Below are 20659 nucleotides of genomic sequence, written 5' to 3' on the forward strand. Positions count from 1 at the left end.
TATATGCCAGTGAATTGCTGGCAACCGCATTGCAGTCGATTCACAAAACATGAGCAAAGCCCCACACATAAAAACAGCGACTGCTGCAACTGTGACTGCGGTTCAGGCGCATGCGCACATAGCGCGCGACGCTGCCTGCCCACCCAAATTGTTTTACTTCCCATAATTCAAGCGAATGTGGTTGCAACTAGTCGCCGGTGATGGTGTTGAACTGTAAGCCGCGAACTTGCCACCACCAACTCTGCAAACAAATAAGCAGCATACAGCAGCAGCAGCAACAACAGTAACGGCAACTACTCTTACAGATGCAATAAAAGCAGTAATTTTTTAGTGAATCGCCGCTTACAGATTTTATATTATTTTTATTTATTTTTATTTTACGTTTTCTTTTATACTTTAAAAACTTTGCTTTGCTTTTATTTTGATTATACTGACTATAGGATTTTTTTTAGTTTTTTTCTGCCTTATTTTATTATAGTTTTATTTAGGTTTTTTAGCATTGCCGTTTCCCTCTTTCGCTGCGGTGACTTTGACTGCAGGCCATCTTTCACTTTATCACCCGTTATTGCATGCACCAGCAGCACTGCAATTTATAACAATAAAAACCTTCAACAACAACAACACCAAGCACCAAGCACCAAGCACCAAGCATCAGCAGTGCACCGTTATGGGCGTCCCGCACTGTACAGGTTCAACAGTTGAACATCTCGTGGCAGCACTGAGCTTTGTTGCTTAGTCTGTTGACGGCCAGATTGGCGGTTCGGTTACATGAAATACTGAAATACCAATAAGCAGAGTGCCATACATTTATTATAGTTGACAACAGCAACAAAAGCATCGCCACATACTCTTTGCTTCTCATTGTTATTTACGAAACACTTTGAGCGGCATAAAGGCGGGATTGGCGGCGGCGAAGTGCTGCTCTCAATGGTGAGGTCAAGTTGCGCATCATATTTTTTATATTTTTGTCATTGTTATTGCTGCTATTGCTGTTGGCGGAATGTGCGTTTACGCATTTTTTGAAAGATGTTTTCTCAATTTTTTTACACTTGTACTATTGTTGTTTTGGCGTATTTTAGTTTGTAAAATGTATACCTAAATATAAATGGCAATTCACTTTGTTGGTTGAAATCAAATTGAGTCACAAAAAGCTAAGGAATTTAGTACTAAATAGAAAATACTCGCACTGCGACCTCAACACATCTTTCGGGCTGACGCTTAAATCAGATCACTCTTAAACTTTAGTTTATCAAGCAAACAGACTGTAGAGAATTTGTGTCTAAAAATGCTTGAAGCATAACTCCAACCGTAATTCAGAAATTTAGAACGTAACCTGATACACATTTCGGAAGAAAGTTATCGTCGCTCTGCAAGGCCTAGGAGTCTAGGAGTTATGAGGGGTGCCTTGTATATGTTGGGATTTGGCAACCCTGGTGTTGCAATCTGGCAACTGACAGCTGTATCACAAAGTTTGACATTTTTTGGCTTTTACGTACTCAGAACGTTTTGAAATACCATCACTTGTAACTTAAAAGATTCATCTCGGTCTAAAAATGGAATTAAATCGTGAACATTTTCGTGCGATTATTTTTTACAACTTTCGACGTGGATTAACTCAGCAACATTGCATGGATGAACTTAATTCATTTTTTGGCGATGAAGCTCCATCAAGGACCAGTGTTTATCGATGGTATGGTGAATTCAATCGTGGTCGTAGTTCACTCCAAAACGAATTTCGTGAAGGTCGTTCAAAATCAGTTGTTGTTCCGAAAACCATTGATGCTGTGCGCGAACTGATATTGCAAGATCGTCATGTGACCTATCGTGAGATTGAGGCAATCTTAGGCATTAGTGGGGCCAGCATACATTCAATATTGCATAAACATTTGACTGTCAAAAAAATTTGTTCACGTTGGATCCCACAAAATTTGTCAATCACTCAAAAAAAGGCTCGTGTCAATTGGTCGAAGGAAATGCTCAAAAAATACGATCGCGGGGCTTCGAAACACGTCTATGACATGGTGACAGGTGATGAATCATGGATTTACGCGTATGAGCCCGAAAGTAAACAGCAGTCGACTGTATGGGTGTTTCAAGATGAGCCAAATCCAACAAAAGTTGTTCGCGCATGAAGCACTTCCAGCAAATGGTCGCCTGTTTTTCCGGAAAAACTGGGCATGTCGCAACCGTACCACTAGAACAACGCAGAACAGTAAATTCTGAGTGGTACACAACCATTTGTTTGCCAGTTGTCTTCCAAGAAAACCAATCGCCAAAGACGGATCACTCTTCATCAGGACAATGCGAGCTCTCACACATCGGCTCAAACAACTGTATTTTTGAGTACCCAAAACATTGAATTAATGGGTCATCCGCCGTATAGTCCTGACTTGGCTCCGAATGACTTCTTTTTATTCCCGTACGTAAAAAACAAACTGAGAGGTCAACGTTTTTCGACACCTGAAGAAGCGGTTGCGGCATTCAGAATGCATGTTTTGGAGGTACCTCATTCAGAGTGGCAAAAGTACTTCGACAATTGGTTCAAACGCATGCAAAAGTGTATAGATCTTCATGGAGAATATTTTGAAAAACAATAAAGTGATTTTCGATGATTAAAATTTGTTTTTGTTCTCTAATCCCGACATATAAAAGGCACCCCTCGTAATACGTGGTCATTCACATATGATCAGTAGCCCATAATAACAATAATCAAAAATAAAAATTTGAGAAAAGACCAAATATGGTTGTAGACAAACGCTTTCGATATCGATGAGCTCTCTAGGACCTACTCGATAAAAATACTACATGTATCTTAATTTGCCAACTTTTTGGAAAACATTTCGATACAAATTGATAAAAAAGTGACTTAAATTTTATCACTGAAAAATTAAAGGTGTGGTTAAATAACAATAAAGTATTTTTTTGCCTAAGAAAAGAAGAGGTTCCTTCTGGGAGGACCAGCCAGTGACTTCTAGTAGATAGTCTAGACCCAGTATTCTGCAGATCAATATACCCTTTTATTAAGATAGGATTTATTGAAGAAATGAACTGAACGAACTCGGTTATGGCTTTTATACAAAAACTTCGAGAAAAAATTATTTTTTGACTAATAACACAGAGCTGAAAAGTTTCAGGCATAACAAAGAAAACACTTTTTTGTTTCGTTCACAGAGTCACTGGGTGCCAAATCTGGCGAATAAGGTGGATGTAGGGGTAGCTCGGAGTTCAATTCATGTTTTGCTATTGTTTTGATTGGCTTGTGACACGGTGCGTTGTTTTGATGAAACAACATTTTTTTCTTTGCCATATAAGGAAGTTTATTTAAAATTTCGGCCTTCAAACGCTCCAATAACGTTATATAATATTCGCTGTTGGTGGTACATATATCCCTTCTCAAGATAGCCCATGAATATTACACCACGCACATCCCAAAATACCGAGGCCATAACCCTTACAGACGATTCTTGTGCTTTCGGGTGCTTTGAACGAGGTTCACCACTTACTGTCCACTCAGATGACGTTCGTTTGATTCTGGAGTGAAGACATGGATCAATATTTCATCAGTTTATTGCATTCAAACTTGGTCAAAGACTGCTCAGATCATCAACACGTTCTTGCTTTTAGTCAACAGTGGGCAAACGTGGCACGTACTTTGAACAGAGCTTTCTCATAGTCAAATGTTTATAAACCATGAAGCCTACAGGTTCTTTTGATATCTTTATGATGCCAGCTAACTCACGTAACTTCACTTTTCGATCATTCAAAACGATTTGTTGGATTTTTCTTATATTTCCTGGTGTTACCGCCTCATTTTGACGCCCATTGCGTTGTGCATCATCGGTGTCCCTACGAGCGGAGTCCTCGTAACATTTTTCAAGCCATTGCTTCGCTTAAACGGTTTTTTCCCCAATCTAAAAGCAGTGTTAAATAAAAGCGCGAAATTCTTTTTGATCCATTGTTTTGAAAATAACAAAAGTAGCGTCACTCTTAGCACAATATCTCGCGAACTAAAGAATAGAATATCATGCAATTTTAACCGATGCTTTTCCAAGGTTAATACTAACTAACTGAACTGAAAAATAGGTGAATGCAATAAAACTTGTTCAGCCCATTCGTTAATAATATAAACAAATAGTAAAAATGTAGATCACAGATCATGCAAAAGGCCTCAGGACGAAGGTGGGGTTTTTCTCCGAAGAACACTCACTGGTCACTGTATGGGACCATTATCACACCTATCCTCCTGTACGGGATTGTTGTCTGATGCACGATTTTCAACTGGACAATTATTAGAAACATGCTTCAGAAGATTTAACGTGTGGCGCTAATACTTGTATGTATCACCGGCGCTCTCAGAACTGCATCCTGTGATGTTTTGAATACTAATTATTTTCTTCTTGCCTTATTACTGCTTTACTTTACATTACATTATTTACTGATGGTTTAAAGCTTAACGATGAACTTGACTTTGGCGTCTACTGTAAGAGGACAAAAGTAAGCGTTTTGGCTCGTCTTCTTAATCCCTGCAGCGTATTTCAGGTTTGAAATTATAGTCATTAATGAGGCAGCTTTCTGGTTAGGCAAATATAAACCTACCTTTAGAGAAGTTTATATTTACTCCGATTACCAAGCGGCAATTAAATTTCGTGATAAGGTTGCCTTTATTGAAGATAGCGGAATAATTCCGTAACTATTTAATATGGCTGCCAGAGCATAGTGACATACCAGGAAATTGTAAGACAGAAAAGTTACCAATCGCCTCCCTCTTGATATGGAGATTATAGGTATACCTCTTCTCAACCTACAAACTGTGTGGTGCAAGTAGCATTGGCACTTCGGCCAACACGAGCTGGGTTGATAGTCTGTTATGTAATGCTACAAAAAAAATTTGGCTAATATGGGACGTTAGACGCTCAAAGGCGCTACTTAATTGGTCAAGGTAAGACGTCTCGATGTTAGTTGCTTTGATCACAGGCCACTGTCTCCTAGGTCGACATGCTCAAAGATTGATCGTATCTCATTTGGACTATTGCAGAAGCTGCAAGAATGAGAATGTCCATTACAATCTTCTTTGTTACTGAGTTTAGATACTTTGGTTCATCGTTCGTGAATGATATTGATTACCTTAGGGATATAAGTGTCAGTCAGATCAATGAGTTTACACTTAAAACAAAATGGTTTAAGGAGGAGTGGCATGCAAACTGCTACTATGGTATCACAATGGATCGGCAACCATAACCGAACTAAAATATTACGAATAGAAGTATTGCCACCTAAGAACGAAAGGCTCGTGAGAGATCGTGATAAGTACCAGAACTACATTAGTGAGTAATGAGTACTCGTATATGACTTTTTTCTGTTTAATATTCACAATGTTTTTCGAGTTAGAATATATTTGTTATTTTTTTTTTAATATTGTTTATTCTTTTACAAAACTCATACAAATCATACTTTTAAATTCCATACGAAATTTAGAAAAATTAAGAAAAATCTCATCTAAATTTTGAATTTTCAGTTTCCCTACTGATACAACACATTTATACCAACATTATTCCCAAAGCTTGAAACAACTGTTAAAGCCTGTTTCCGGAACGATCTTCAAACTATGTAACGTGTCGCTTTTTGTTCTTAAGGGGTTAGGGGTAGTCAGAGGCCGGAAAAAATGATGATTTTCAAAAACATTTTTTTGCTAGTCAATTACTTTATTTTATAAAAATAAAAACATAGCATTCATACATCATGTTTCGACTTGACTTTAGCAAAATTAAAAAAAAAATTATAATAATTGTAAAAGTTTCTCCAGGAGTCAAAAAAATCCAATTTTTGAAAATTCTGACTACCCCTAACCCCATAAATCACATTGAAATGATGCCCCCGAAATGACTTCTAGAGCTTAGGGAATAGCCAGAAGTCAGGTAAAGCTATTTTAGGCAAAAACTGTGCAACGTTATGTGTTGAATTTTTAAATAAATGCTCTCGAAGTACTAGTGTAGCGTTAGCTGATGCATTGAGTGATTTTGAAATCAAACGAAAATCTATTTTTTTCAGGCATAAAAAATCGTTCAAAATAGTTTGGCATGATCCAAATGAAATGTCAGCAGTATCGTGAAGTCTCTTATTGTCAATGGATGAATTTTTTTTAGCACCAAAGCAAATCAAAAAGTAGAAATAAACCATTTGCTGTTATCATTTTTTATTACATATCTTTTGTTACATTTTTTATATGCACATAATTTCATAATATTTTATTGTATTATGGTTACCACTACTAATTTAATAGCTGCCATATATGACGAAATCTTCTACCGCTTTAAACACAAAACAATTTTCAAAAATGCAAGCCCCTCACTTAGTGTTTATTTTATTTCTGAATAGCTCATACATGAATAAATTAGCATACAAATGTACATACATATGACTCTATTAGCAACATTGTGCACATTTGTATAAACAGACCTAAGAATTGATAGTTTGTTTTATTGTCCTCTGTCCTCCATCACATCTGGTTTCTTCTCAAATTGTGTAATATTTAGATTTAGTTTTAATTACAATCCAAAATACACAAAAACAGATATAGAAGATATGCAGCAACATTTTACGATCTCAATAGTTGATGCAGCCGACGAAGTGCAACCGATTTCAAAGCGCAGTTGCGCTTGCATTCTACATACCACCAAACATTCGTAATAACTGACGTTATTTAGGTGGTTACATCGCCTTGGCCCTTTAGCGATTAAGTTTTAATTAAAACAAATTGATGCAGGCACTAAATACATAAAATTTTTATACAAAGGGTAATTTTTTAAGAGCTATAGGAAAGTTTTTCAAAAAAACACACGTAAAATTCAGAAAAATTCATGAAATTTTTATTTAAATCGATAGTATAGTCCATATAATTTAATGTTTGAAAATTATTGACCGAAAATGTTGACCGGGACTGCGCTTCAAATGGTCCATCCGCTTAGTCCAATTTTGGCATACTCTTTCCAATGTTTCGGCCGGTATCTCACATATAAATGCTTTAATGTTGTCTTCCAATGCGTTAATTGAAGCAAGCTTGTCTGAATAGACATGAGCTTTAACATAGCCACAATCTAAAGACGTTATATCGCACGATCTGGGTGGCCAATTGACAGGTCCCGAACGTGAAATAAAATGTTCTCCGAACTCGCCTCCCAACAAGTCCATTTTTACGCGTGCTGTGTGGCATGTAGCACCGTCTTGCTGAAACCACATGTCATGCAAGTCAAGCTCTTGCATTTTGGGCAAAAAAAGTTGGATATCATTTCACGGTAGCGCTCACCATTCACGTTACGATTCGCATCATCTTTGAAGAAGTACGGTCCAATGATACCTCCAGCCCATAAACCGCACCAAACTGTGACCGTCAGCTTATTTACGTACCCATTGATCCAAAAGTGAGCTTCGTCGCTGAACACAATTTTTCGATAAAAAAGTGGATCTTAAACTTTCTTAACATAACACGCATTTTTATAATAAAATTCAATGATTTGCAAGCGTTGTTCGTTTGTAAGACGATTCATTGTTAAATTATAGACCAAATTCAAGATGTGTGACAGTGAAACAAAACACGAAACGTGCGTCAGCTGTTTAAACCAACTGTTTGAAAAGATAAAAGTTAAAAAATCACCCTTTATATAAATTTGTGTAAACTTGAAATTATAACTAATAAAATTTTTATGAAAAACAGAAAGTTGTTTTACATATCTTTAATATCTTCGCTGATGGTGTACTTACTTTCTCTGGAGGAGAAATATTTCTTTCTCATATAGCACCATTTTCTCAACATTCCATTAAAATTTGTCTGCTATTTAAAATTGTTTCTGTTATGTAAATGTTAGGGAAATATGTTAACAGACAGTTTGTGCGCCGAATAGCATTTCTTGCTGTGACAGTGGCGCTTGTTTTGTTTATAAAAAAAAAAGTAAAAACGAGCTTTCCAAAGGAAAACATTCAGTGTTTTTGTTTATTAGACCAACTTTGTGCTCAGCAATTACTTGAGCCTACCACTGCGAAAATTTCAGGATTGTCCATCTATCGTTTGGATTTGACTATTATAAATATTGAATGTATGTATGAATATGTATAATATATCTGTATTTTATGTATGCATATGTGCACACAGTTTTGTACCCATATTGTAATATATCGAGGAAAGAATTGCAATATTTAGAAAATTTATTGCACATTTCTTTTATCTGGTATCCATCAATGAAACAGAAGATCGACTCATGTTCTTGGGCTACTGTCAAAAGAAACATTAAGTTTTAGATAATAAAAATAAATAAGTTGTGGAATTAAGTTTAGTGTACCACGTTCTGTGAACTGTGCGATACTTAAATTTAAAATGTAATGATTTTTACTTAATAAAACTAACTCCCTTGTAACCAAATCCTAATAAAGTGCTAATAGGGAGTAACAGTTATTGGGCGGCTTCATAGGAACCGATTTTTACACTAATCTGCTATCAAAATCAAAGTATATTTTTTTACAATATTTTTGTCACTATAAATTGTCTATACAAATATATATATATATATAATAGCCGCGTACAAATGAAGGGACCTACAGTTTCAAGCCGACCCCCAACGGCAGATATTTTTATGAGGAGCTTTTTCATGGCAGAAATACACTCGGAGGTTTGCAAATGTTTTTCTTAATTTGGTGTTTTCACCGAGATTCGAATGGTAGTCACGCACCAACCCATTCGGCTACGGCGGCCGTCAAATATATATTTATTGAAATAATCAACATGAAAATAACAAAATTTAATCTTCCAAACAAAATTTGCTTATTGGAAAAAAGCATATTTATCAAATTTTTAAGCGTTTTACGAAGTCTTTCATCTGCAACTTAGCTTGATTGTGTAAAAATACCGGGAGTGGAATTGTTGCTTTTGTCCTGCAATTATGTATTTTGAAATTCATATTTTTGAAGAAAATTATAATATTAAAACATAAGTGCGAGTACCTATCAAGTCTGGTCATGCATTGAAGACATTTACCAGTTCAATTTGTATGAAAAATAAGGCAAGCCTTTGATTGCTCTTTCTACGTAATTTTAGAAACAAATGGCTTAAAATTTACGCTAACTTTCTTAATTGGAGATGACTGCGAAAAAACAAAATCAAATAATGCTAAGAATTTTCTACTTTCTTAATGCTCTTAAGGCCCTTTTTGGGGAGACACCTCGTTTACCAGCTTTTTGGACCTGGGATCGAAATATTTATAAAAATCATACTTGTGGTCCCATTTGGTTCATACTCGGAATACGTCTTCAATACCTAAAAATATATGTTTTCACTACCTAGAAAGAGAGAAATGCTTTTTGTTTGTTCAAAAAAATTAGAAACTTGTAACTATCATAAGACAGCTTCGAATAAGTCAGCTTCAAAATAAAGTGTAAGCCGCATATTGCTAAATTTTTATTGTATACTACTATTTATTTTAGTTTTTTTTTTAATTTTTATTATTTGTTTTAATTATTTATTTTTATTATTTTAAATTTAATTATTTGTTTTTTTGTTTAATTCGGCGAATTTTCATCAAAATTTCAAATTTTTAATTAAAAAATTTCAATGCAGTTTTTTAGTCCATTGCGTGTTTGCAGTAACTCAAAAATTACGTTGATTTTTGACAATTTTTTCTGCTGGCGGTGTTAGGTGTTTTCCTCGAATTTGTTTTTTTCATTTTTTTTTTTTATGGCCTTTATGAGTCTTTTGTTATTTGAAAAACTTTTGAGCGATTTGAGCGACATTTTTAATTAATTGTTCAGAAAATAAAATCATACCACCATCATCATCATGTCATTTAAATCCTGGGGAAGCATAGGGCCGAGGTGAAACATGTGAACCGAGATCGATTTTTGCTAAATCCTTTAACTCCAGCCATGACCTTTCAGCATCTCTGACTGCTTCAAATGCTGCGTCATAGTAGTCAAAAATTCAGTGGACAAAACTAAAGCACCCCTATTATTGATGTAAACAAATACATTTCTATGCTAATATTTTGTAGAAAATCTCTTATTTTGGATGACTGCAGCGCATATTTTCGGCGTTGAAGATATCAAGCTGTCAATAACATCTCGCGATACACCTTCCCATGCTCCTTTTACAGCTTAGAATAGTAAAAATAGTAATAAGTGCTATAGTTTCGGCCAATACTGTATGTGTATGCATGTGCAAGGTGAGGTGAAAAAAATAAAAAAAAATTTTATTTCTGAAATTAGGAAGAAATAAGTCTTGTTATCGATCACGAAATAAAACTAAAAAAATATCATATTTCTGTTGAAAATTCCTAAATTAAAAAATAATGATTATTTTTTATCACAAAATAGCAACTCACAAAGTACCTAATCATTATTTCAGAGCGAAAAAATAAGTTTTGAAAAATATAACTCGATATGTGATTCTATTTTCTAAACAATGCAATATATCCCAAAAATGTATTATTATTGATCGCAGATTTTAAGATCTAAAAATTATGACAAAATATACATCTCGAATATCTCGAGATATCCACGAAAATATCTCTATTACAGATGTACATAATATTATTTACAATTTCAATCAAAGATCACTGGACTCATACGTCAAACGGAGACTTCAATACATTTAATGAATACTTCTGTAAAAGTTTCCTACACCTTTTATAAAGGGTGATTAAATTTAAAGGGCCGATGTTGAATGTGCACCACACCTAAACGTCAAGTTTTTTCTGCATTTCATTTGACATTTTTCAATTTCAGACTAACTCAATTTGATCAATGGAAAGATACGCAATCAGGCAACGCGTTAAAGTTATTCAGGCTTATTATGAAAACAGGCGTTCAAATCAAAATGCATATCGCATTTTCGAAGAAAATCATCTTCAGTGATGATGCACATTTTCACCTCAGAGGATTCGTCAATAAGCAGGATTGCCGCATTTGGGCGGATTATAATCCTAGAGTGATTGCCGAAAAACCAATGCACTCACAAAGAGTGACTGTTTGGTGCGGTGGTTTATGGGCCGGCGGCATCATTGGGCCGTATGATGGCCAAAATGAGGCCGGTCAGGCAGTTACTGTGAATAGTGTTCGCTATCGTGAGATGATAACGAGATTTTTATGGCCCGAATTGGAAGATATGGATGTGGACGATATGTGGTTTCAACAGGACGGTACCAATTGTCACACAGCTAACGAAACAGTGGCTATTTTGCGCGAAAAATTTGATGGCCGAATAATCTCACGTCGCGGCGATGTCAATTGGCCGCCAAGATCATCTGATTTGACACCGTTGGACTTCTTTCTTTGAGGTTATTTGAAAGAAAAGGTATACTTCGATAAGCCAACAATAATTCAGGAGCTAAAGGATGAGATAATTCGGCACATTAACGGCATAGAACCTCAATTAAGCCTCAGCGTCATCGAAAATTTGGACCATCGGATGGAGGTGTGCCGCCGAGGCCGCGGCGGCCATTTGGCCGATATTTTGTTACATACGTAATTGAGCCATACCAACGTTATCATAATAAAGAGAAATACCAATAATTTCCTAAAACGCATTTTATTCAAAATCAACACCGGCCTTTGAAACTTAATCACCCTTTATTATTTGACCACTGAAATAATACCTTGCTTGCTGCGCATATTTTTCGTATTCATAGTAAATACTTTGTTAACGGAAAAACCGCAACTAAATAATTAATTCACATTCAAGTTCATGCCACATTCAAATTGAAGGATTCTTAAGTAAAACAAACGAAAATTGAAAATCACTTCAAAGAAATAAAAATATTCACTGAATATTTATTTGTTCGTAGTTTTATCATTTTGTGCGCAGTCAAAAGACATTCTAACTCATTAATCGTGTGGCAAATTCAGTGATTATTAATGTCAAGGTGCGCTTACACTACAAACCACCAAATTCACACAATCCAATCACAAAAACTGCAGAGAAAACAATTTGAAGGAAATATTACAACAATTTGCGCATTAAATTGAACTTCAGAAAATTACAAAGCTACGTGGATAAAGTCATTTCACTCTACTCACATAACTGTCAAGATGTTTTTACTGTTTTATAATGTAAAATATTTACACAAGTATGTGTGAATCTTTTTGGCTTTGGAAAATCATAAATGAGTATTTTATGAACAGGCAATGCACATAAATTTGTGTTAACAATGAGCCACACAACTGTTCAAGTAAACTAGTAATTTTATTAAGAAGCGTATAGGGTGCCATTTTAGCATTTGGATGGATTCATGAATTCATTAATAGGTTTTCAGTAAGTGTGTACTATCATGAAATTGAAATGAAAGCTATGAAATGTGAAGATTTTGCTTGAAAGTTGTGGCTATGACATTAATAAGGCAAGACTACTTTTGTACTTAGTTGAGAAGTTGAAGTTGTACTCCTTCTTCTTCCTGTTTACAACAATATATTTGGATAACTTTACTGTAGTTCATTTCGGATGTCCAGCATTCGTGCCATCTCTTCGATGGCCGTTCGGGTGGTCGTGTGGATTATTCTGCCGTTCATCGCCATACTTGCTATGCGTTCGCTCGACAACAACTCATTCCCATTAAATACTGTTAATAGGAAAATTTTCAATTGCCATTAAGCAGTTTTGCAACGGACCAGACAGATGGCGCTGTTGCAGCAAAAAAGGTTAATCGGTGAATGAAACGGTTAATAGGTCTGTTTGTGAAGCAAATAGTTTGTAACAATTGTTTTTTGTGTAAGAAATTTTGGTGTTCATCTATCCAAAAAACTTGTAAAGTAGGGGAAAATGAGAGAGTAAAATGATGCCATTTTATTTTGAGGGGAAGTTGCAAGTTTTTACTGGATACATTTTTACTTGTAAGAACAGCTGATCGCAAAGTTAATGTAAACACGAATTAAAATTTACGAATTGAGTCCAAGTTCTAAATTTAAATAAAAACAGTGTTTAAAACAGAAAATGTAAAGATAAGTGGATACATTTTAAATACAGTTTTTAAATTTTATTTGAAGTCATACATTAAATAGAAATCGGGCAATCATATTAGAGGTATGCACTTCTACAGTCTCCAGTCACCATTGCTGCAGACACATCTGATGAAACTAGAATCCATGGGGAAGTGGAAATGAAGTGAGATATCCTATATACTGTGAATATCAACACATCGCCAAAATTCATAAATAATAAAGTTAAAATTTACGAAAAATCATTTAAGTTGCAAAATTGAGTAAAAAAAAAACAAAATAAATAATTGGCGCGTACACTTCTGTTAGGTGTTTGGCCGAGCTCCTCCTCCTATTTGTGGTGTGCGTCTTGATGTTGTTCCACAAATGGAGGGATCTACAGTTTCAAGCCGACTCCGAACGGCAGATATTTTTATGATTAGCTTTTTCATGGCAGAAATACACTCGGAGGTTTGCCATTGCCTGCCGAGGGGCGACCGCTATTAGAAAAATGTTTTTTTATTAATTTTGCTTTCACCGAGATTCGAACCAACGACCTCTCTGTGAATTTCGAATGGTAACGGCTACGGCGGCCGCCTTGCAAAATTGAGTAACATAACTAAAAAATGGTCTGGCTTAAATTATAAAAACATGGGTATTAAAAGGAAATTAGAAACAAAACTACTATATTAAATCATAAAGACTCAATTAAATTCAAAATATTCGCTACAAAATATCGAAACAGAGAAGTTCTGTAAAAGAAAACATTAACAAGTAGAATTGAGCCGAATAACTAATCGAATGGCTTGTGAACAATTTTGAGGCTGACTGTAAGTGCTTAAAACAATGAAAGAATTTTGTGGTTTGAATTTAAAGCAGCGCCATAATTGCGGCAAGTTGAGGCGTGGCATGTACTCGTTGAGGTTTTTACAACAAATTCTCAGCCCTCAAGGTGGTGTTAATTAGGCGCATGCTGCAGTTGCGTGCATCGGATATATATTTGAGAAACAAAAAAAAAAATCCCTCTTAAAAATAGTTATTTAGTGAAAATAGCTACATTTTTTTGTATAGCACGCAAAAGCAAAGTAGCACACAGAAGAAATAAAAGCTCAACACTCAACAAATTTTCTACACTTTACGATTTTACTATTGTAATTTTTAAATTAAATCGACTTCATTGTTGTGCTGTAGTCTTACGAAAATGTTTTAATTCAATTGCTTGTATCTTATTCTTTGGCGATATTTTCTTGTCTACTTTACATATTATTTGCCTACGTTTTTTCTTCTTCTTATTTTAGTTTTTATTTTAGCTCTAATGAAATAAGGGAGTGCCGCGCGCAAGGCGATAGGAAATTGCATTAATGCCTTAATGTAGTTCACTTTGTTGCTAATGCATACATACATACATACATCTATATAATGAAAATATGTAACAATGAAAATAATTCCACTAACGCCAGCGCACAAGTGTGCGATACAAGACAAAAGAATAACAAAATGCATCACCTGCAAAATTGGCACACAAACAACATTCACGAACACTTGACGCCGCCGCTGTTGTTGTTGCTGTGGCCGTTACTGACACGCGTCCGTTTGTTGGCAAAATTTGTGTCTGCAGTCTTTTGTTTCGGTAGCAACTTGAAGCGGCGGATTAACCAATACTCGCCGCGTTGTGCGCCACAGTGCACGGGCCAAATTTTTAGCTGTATTGTTGTTGAAGTTATTTTATTAATTTTTCTCCATTCTTGTATTAATCTAACAAATGTTTTTATTGTTTTATGGCAGCTTGTTTTGAATTTTCTTTTTACCTGTTTACTATGAGTATTATGGAGGCGTTTTTTCTTGTAGCTGTTGTGTTGACCCTTGTTTTAATGCAGATAGCAATAGATTTAAACAAACACATGAATATAAATGGCAACATGGACTTAAACGAAAGAAGTTTTTATTTGCTGAACTCATACGGTTTAAGAAAATATTTAACAGATCATGGGAGTTTAATTAATTTCATTATTATACCTCTATTAATACACCACCGCCGTAGTCGAATGCAGAGGTTCGAAACCCCAGGTATGACACACCAAAGAATAAAAAAAAGTCGTCGGCAGGCAATGGCAAATGGAAAAGCATTAAGACGTACACTACGAATAAAAGAAGGAGTTGAGTGTTTCCTGTCATATAAAAAAATGTGACAGACGTTAAATAGAGAAAATGCATAAGACTGCGACCAAAAAAAAAATTCTAAAAATTAGTGTAATTTTTGATATACTTTCAACTGCACTTAATTATACCAAATTCAGAGATTTATAAAACAACATATAAGCATTTTTTTAAGAATTCTGAGTAAAAAATTTGAAATTTTGATGGAAATTTTCCGAATTAAAAAAAAAATGTATACCTAGTTTGAAACTTGGCTTCATATGGTTTTTGTTGTAGTATGAACTATATTTTTATAAAAAAATAATTCAAATTAAAAAGTAAATAAATAAATGGTTGAAACTTGTCAATATATAGTGTAAACTTTCTTTTGACGTTGACTGTATGTACATATAATAAAGGTTGGCCAAAAAGTCTTGCGGTATTTCCGCAAGCTTGTCTTTGCAAGCGCGTAGTTCTAGTTGTATTCGTCGCATCGGTTCACGCTAGAGCTTTTTGGAAATCTCTTTTCACGTGCTAACACGTGTTTGATTAATTGTTGTTTGCTTTTAGTCGTTCGTGAGTTATAGCGTCGCAAACATGGAGCAAAATAAAAAGAAAATACGGCATATTTTACAGTACTCCTACGATAAAGGCAAAAATGCATCTCATGCTGCCAATAAAATTTGTGCAGTTTATGGACCCGATACAGTTTCCATTTCCCCCGCACAACGATGGTTTCAACGTTTTCGTTCTGGTGCAGAGGTGATCGAAGATGCGCCACGGTCCGGAAGGCCTGTCGTCGAAAATTGCGATAAAATCGCTGAATTGATCGAAAGAGACCGGCATAGTAGCAGCCGTAGCATCGGCCAAGAGCTGGGCATGAGTCTTCAAACCGTTATAAACCATTTGAAGAAGCTTGGATTCAAAAAGAAGCTCGATGTATGGGTGCCACACGACTTGACGCAAAAAAACATTTTTGCCCGTATGGATGCATGCGAATCGCTTCTGAGTCGCAACAAAATCGACCCGTTTTTGAAGCGGATGGTGGCTGGCGATGAAAAGTGGGCCACTTACGACAACGTGAAGCGCAAACGGTCGTTGTCGAAAAGCGGTGAAGCTGCCCAGACGGTGGTCAAGCCTGGATTGACGGCCAGGAAGGTTCTTCTGTGTGTTTGGTGGGATTGTCAGGGAATCATCCACTATGAGCTACTCCCCTATGGCCAAACGCTCAATTCGGACGTGTACTGCCAACAACTGGACCGCTTGAATGCAGCACTCATGCAGAAGAGGCCATCTTTGATCAACAGAGGCCGAATTGTCTTCCATCAGGACAACGCCAGGCCAGACACATCTTTGGTGACGCGCCAGAAGCTCCGGGAGCTCGGATGGGAGGTTCTTTTGCATCCACCGTATAGTCCGGATCTCGCACCAAGTGATTACCACCTATTTCTGTCCATGGCGAACGAGCTTGGTAGTCGGAAGTTGTCCACAAGAGAGTTCTGTGAAAATTGGCTCTCCGAGTTTTTTGGCAATAGGGAAGCGAGCTTCTATAAGAGGGGCATTATGAAGTTGGCATCTCGTTGGGAACTCCTCATCGAACAAAACGGCGCATATTTGACTTAAATCGCATTATTATAACCAATTTTATGAACATTTATGAAATTTACGGAATTAAAAATGCTATAAAATAGAAACTACTCAATATTTTTCCAAACTGTTTTATTTTTATTTTGATGGAACACAACTTCATTCATATGGCTGGCTCGGCTATCATACCAAGGTCTTTACGCAAAATTCGTCTCAATGATGTCTCCGAAATGTCCAATTGTTGAGAACGACGGTGAACTGATGTTCCTGGTGATTCACGAACACTCTCGGCCACAGCAGCAATATTTTCAGGTGTACGCACGGTTTTTGGTCGGTCACGCGTTGGTTTGACAATAAGCAACCCAGTTTCTCTTACTTTTTTCGCAAAGTAACGCACATACGCTTCATTCGGTGCTTTTCTTCTTCCCATTGCCGTTCGTAATTTTCGTACACATTCTGCAACATTACCATGATTTTCAAAGTAATGTCGCAATATTTCCCAGCGTTCTTTGAGCGTATACACAACCATTTTCGTTCAGCGGAAGAATAAAACTAATTTTCTGTCAAATCAGATGACAGCTAAGTGTTACCATTCTTCAAATAATACGTAGTTCAAATCCGTAACGATAGATGGCGGGCCCTATACGAATACAGTAGGTTCTGTTTTTATGCGGCTTTTTTTTATGCGGTTTTGAAATAGTGCGGTTTTTTTTAAATAACAAAATGCATGTCGACCTATCGGGAATTGTACATATAAACAAGATCCTAAACCAGCTAAGCAAAAACTCATCACAGATTACATCAGAAATGCTAACCCTACAAGTATGGAACCGCCTGCATCACCATCCAGATCAGACGTGTACATTTCCTCAAGTGACGAAAGTGATTCTACGCCAAATCCTAAACGAATGCGCAACATGCGGGTGTTGTCTGATTCTATTTCTGACGTAAATTCATTTTTCGATTCTGACGTTTCTTAAATAAAGATATGATTTTCAAAAATACAATATTTTGTTTATGCGATTTTATTTAATTATTTCAGATTCATGCGGTCTATGGAACGTATCTATAGTTATAATATGGGACTAGTGCCCTTTTTTATGCGATTTTATTACATTATTTCAGATTTATGCGGTTTTAGCACTTTTGAAACGTATCTATAGTTTTACTATAGAACTAGTAGCTTTTTTTATGCTGTTTTTTTTTATGCTGTTTCTTGCGGAACGTATCTACCGCATAAAAACAGAACCTACTGTACACATGCATTCAGAACTTAGAAGCAAATTTGTTTCATAAATAGGTATTTTTGTTTTTCTTTTTTGGCTTTCTGTAGTTTCAGCTATTAGCGTGAAATTAGGGTAATTTTTGATTGAATTGATTTTATATTCTAAGAATAATGTAATGTTCCATTTGTAAAAATACATCAAGACGCATACCATAAATAGGAGCAGGAGCTTGGCCAAACATTTAACAGAAGTGTATGCGCCAATTATTTATATTTATATATATTTTTATTAGCAATTAAAAGCAAAATTAATTTAACATTAAGAACAAACTATACTGAATAAAAAGACAAACTATTAAGTTTTTTGTTTTAGTCACACATTTTTTTGATTTTTCTCTTCTGAAATTTTACCCTTCACTAATTGGGATCGCCACACACCTGCGGGTTACGTCTTTAAATTATGTATTTTACCTTGTTGGGGTAGCTAAAAGTAAAGTTGTTGAAGTAACTTGTAGACTTGCAATTAGTGAAAAATCGTGAACTCAACATTTTATCAATCTTACTAATATTTTTTTTATTGGCACACTCTTTCACTAAAGAACAAACTCGGACCTTTGAATGAACATTTAGAAAAATGGACGCACTAGTAAAAAAAACAAAAATATTTCTTAAATCGAATATCTCGACACCGATTAAGGTTGTCCATGTCATATAACGAAATTAATCAGAAATACTTACCAATAATTTCCTTAAGTGCCTACAAGGACTTTCTTAGTAAGCCTACAGAGTAAATAAACTGAATTCCTTACAACCGATACTGTTCCTATAGTCCGATTCACCGTTTCTATCTATCTTCTATTTTCTGTCAATAATTTCTGATCAGAGTGAGTGCTGAAGTACGGTTGCCTGTAAAAGGAAATATATAAACGAAAATTTGAATGTTGGGAGACCATGGCAACCCTAATAATCAAGTCGCTCAGACTGAAAATCAAACTGAGTTTGATTCGAATAAAGACTGCTTAGCACATGATGAAGATTAACAGCAAAAAGTTAAGGTTAAGACCAGGACGTACTGAATACAATGGTGGAATTCTCAATGAATTTGACGAAATCGCTGTGTGTGTGTAGCATGAGAATTGAATTTTCATGTTCATCCCTTTTCATATGTAAATTTAAGCACATTGTCAAGTAACGACTTCTAGAAAACTGGAGCCAATTTGGCAAAACGATTGACGCCATTAAATTTAGAAGGTCCTAATTAAGGGAGATTAACTGCTAAAACCTTTGGCCAAATCTTGAACTTATACAGTATTTCTAAGCATAATTTAAGAGAATCTGTATGTTCTTCAATCTCTCAAGCCACCATTCCCACATTCTAATATTCAAATGTGTTAACTGTATCTTATAACTCACTATAAATATTGAAATAGCTGTGACTGCTTCTGAGAGAGTGAAAGTGTCTTACTTTTCGACTAACATCCACTGTAAAAATTTCCCCTTCCATTTACATCATCACTGTAAAACAATTAAGATCACACGCGTTCATCGTTTTACTATGTTCGCGCTGATTTGCAAAATATAAACACAATAATCCATGAATGAATACAAAAGTAATTATGAATTAATGGACTTATTAATCAATTTTGATACAAAGTAGAGAACTACGTTCGCTTCCATAGCAAATCGTTGGAGTGCAAAAATCAATTGACCGTTCAATGATTTATGTGATTATAATAAATTTCTCTGCGAAGAAAGTGAAACAAGAAATATAGAAATTATATACTTTTCTCAGGTTTTTGATTTATGTCATAACTTGTTTTGGGTTTTTTGACTTTCCTGACTTGATAAAGCTAGCAGCTAATACTGTTTTAATGAAATTGATTATAGCCCTTGGGACCTTATTATGTGTAATAAGCAGTCAAAAATATTTATACATCATAGCAACTAAGTTAGCCTGAAGGCGATAGATATTTCAGACATCATTTATTATTTTTTAGTAATGCTTTAAAAATTTAGCTATGCCTTGCATATTATTTATTTTCTTTTGTACTTTGCTCTCTCCTCAATTAACTGGCCTAAATTAATTGATTAAAATTATTAATAAAATATTGTGAAATGAAAGTGCTTTCAGTGGAAAGTAATAAATAGAGTTCATGAAAGCAACTGGTCTGTCAAAAAGGTAAAAAAAAAAAAAACAGATTTTCTCAAAACAACAACAAAAACAATTTAGTGTAAATATGCTATCTATGTATTAGCTCTTTGCACCACAACTACACTTGAGTAAAGTTGATTAGTTAATTGCGGGAAAATTGTTTTGTATCTCAAGTGCAATAATGTAAATTGTAATAATTGTAAACTGGGGATTAAAAAAAAAAATAAGGAAAAACCACTGACGAAGTGCTCACATGAATAAAATTACATCGTTTTCAACTACACGCAGGAAACCCACAGTCTTTTAAAGTCGCGCTTTTTTCATATTTACTTTTTATGTTTGCCAAAATCAGCTTATTTTTCAGCTCTGTTCATGAGCTGTTCAGCCATTCGACTACGTAGCAGATCTATCAGACTAATTGCAAAACCATTTTCAGAAGTATCTTAAGTAGTTAGCAAAGTAGGGGCAATCGGGTCGAAAGCTGTGAATTAGGTACCCTGAGAGGCACCCTGTACCGAATTCGATTAAGCATCAACCAATAAGGCATTTGCCATTACATGCCCTTGCTGGGATGACCTTCAGCTGAACTATACAACAGAAATAAACAA

Source organism: Anastrepha ludens, chromosome 6 (assembly GCF_028408465.1).
Source record: "Anastrepha ludens isolate Willacy chromosome 6, idAnaLude1.1, whole genome shotgun sequence".
NCBI classification, from domain to species: Eukaryota; Metazoa; Arthropoda; class Insecta; order Diptera; family Tephritidae; genus Anastrepha; species Anastrepha ludens.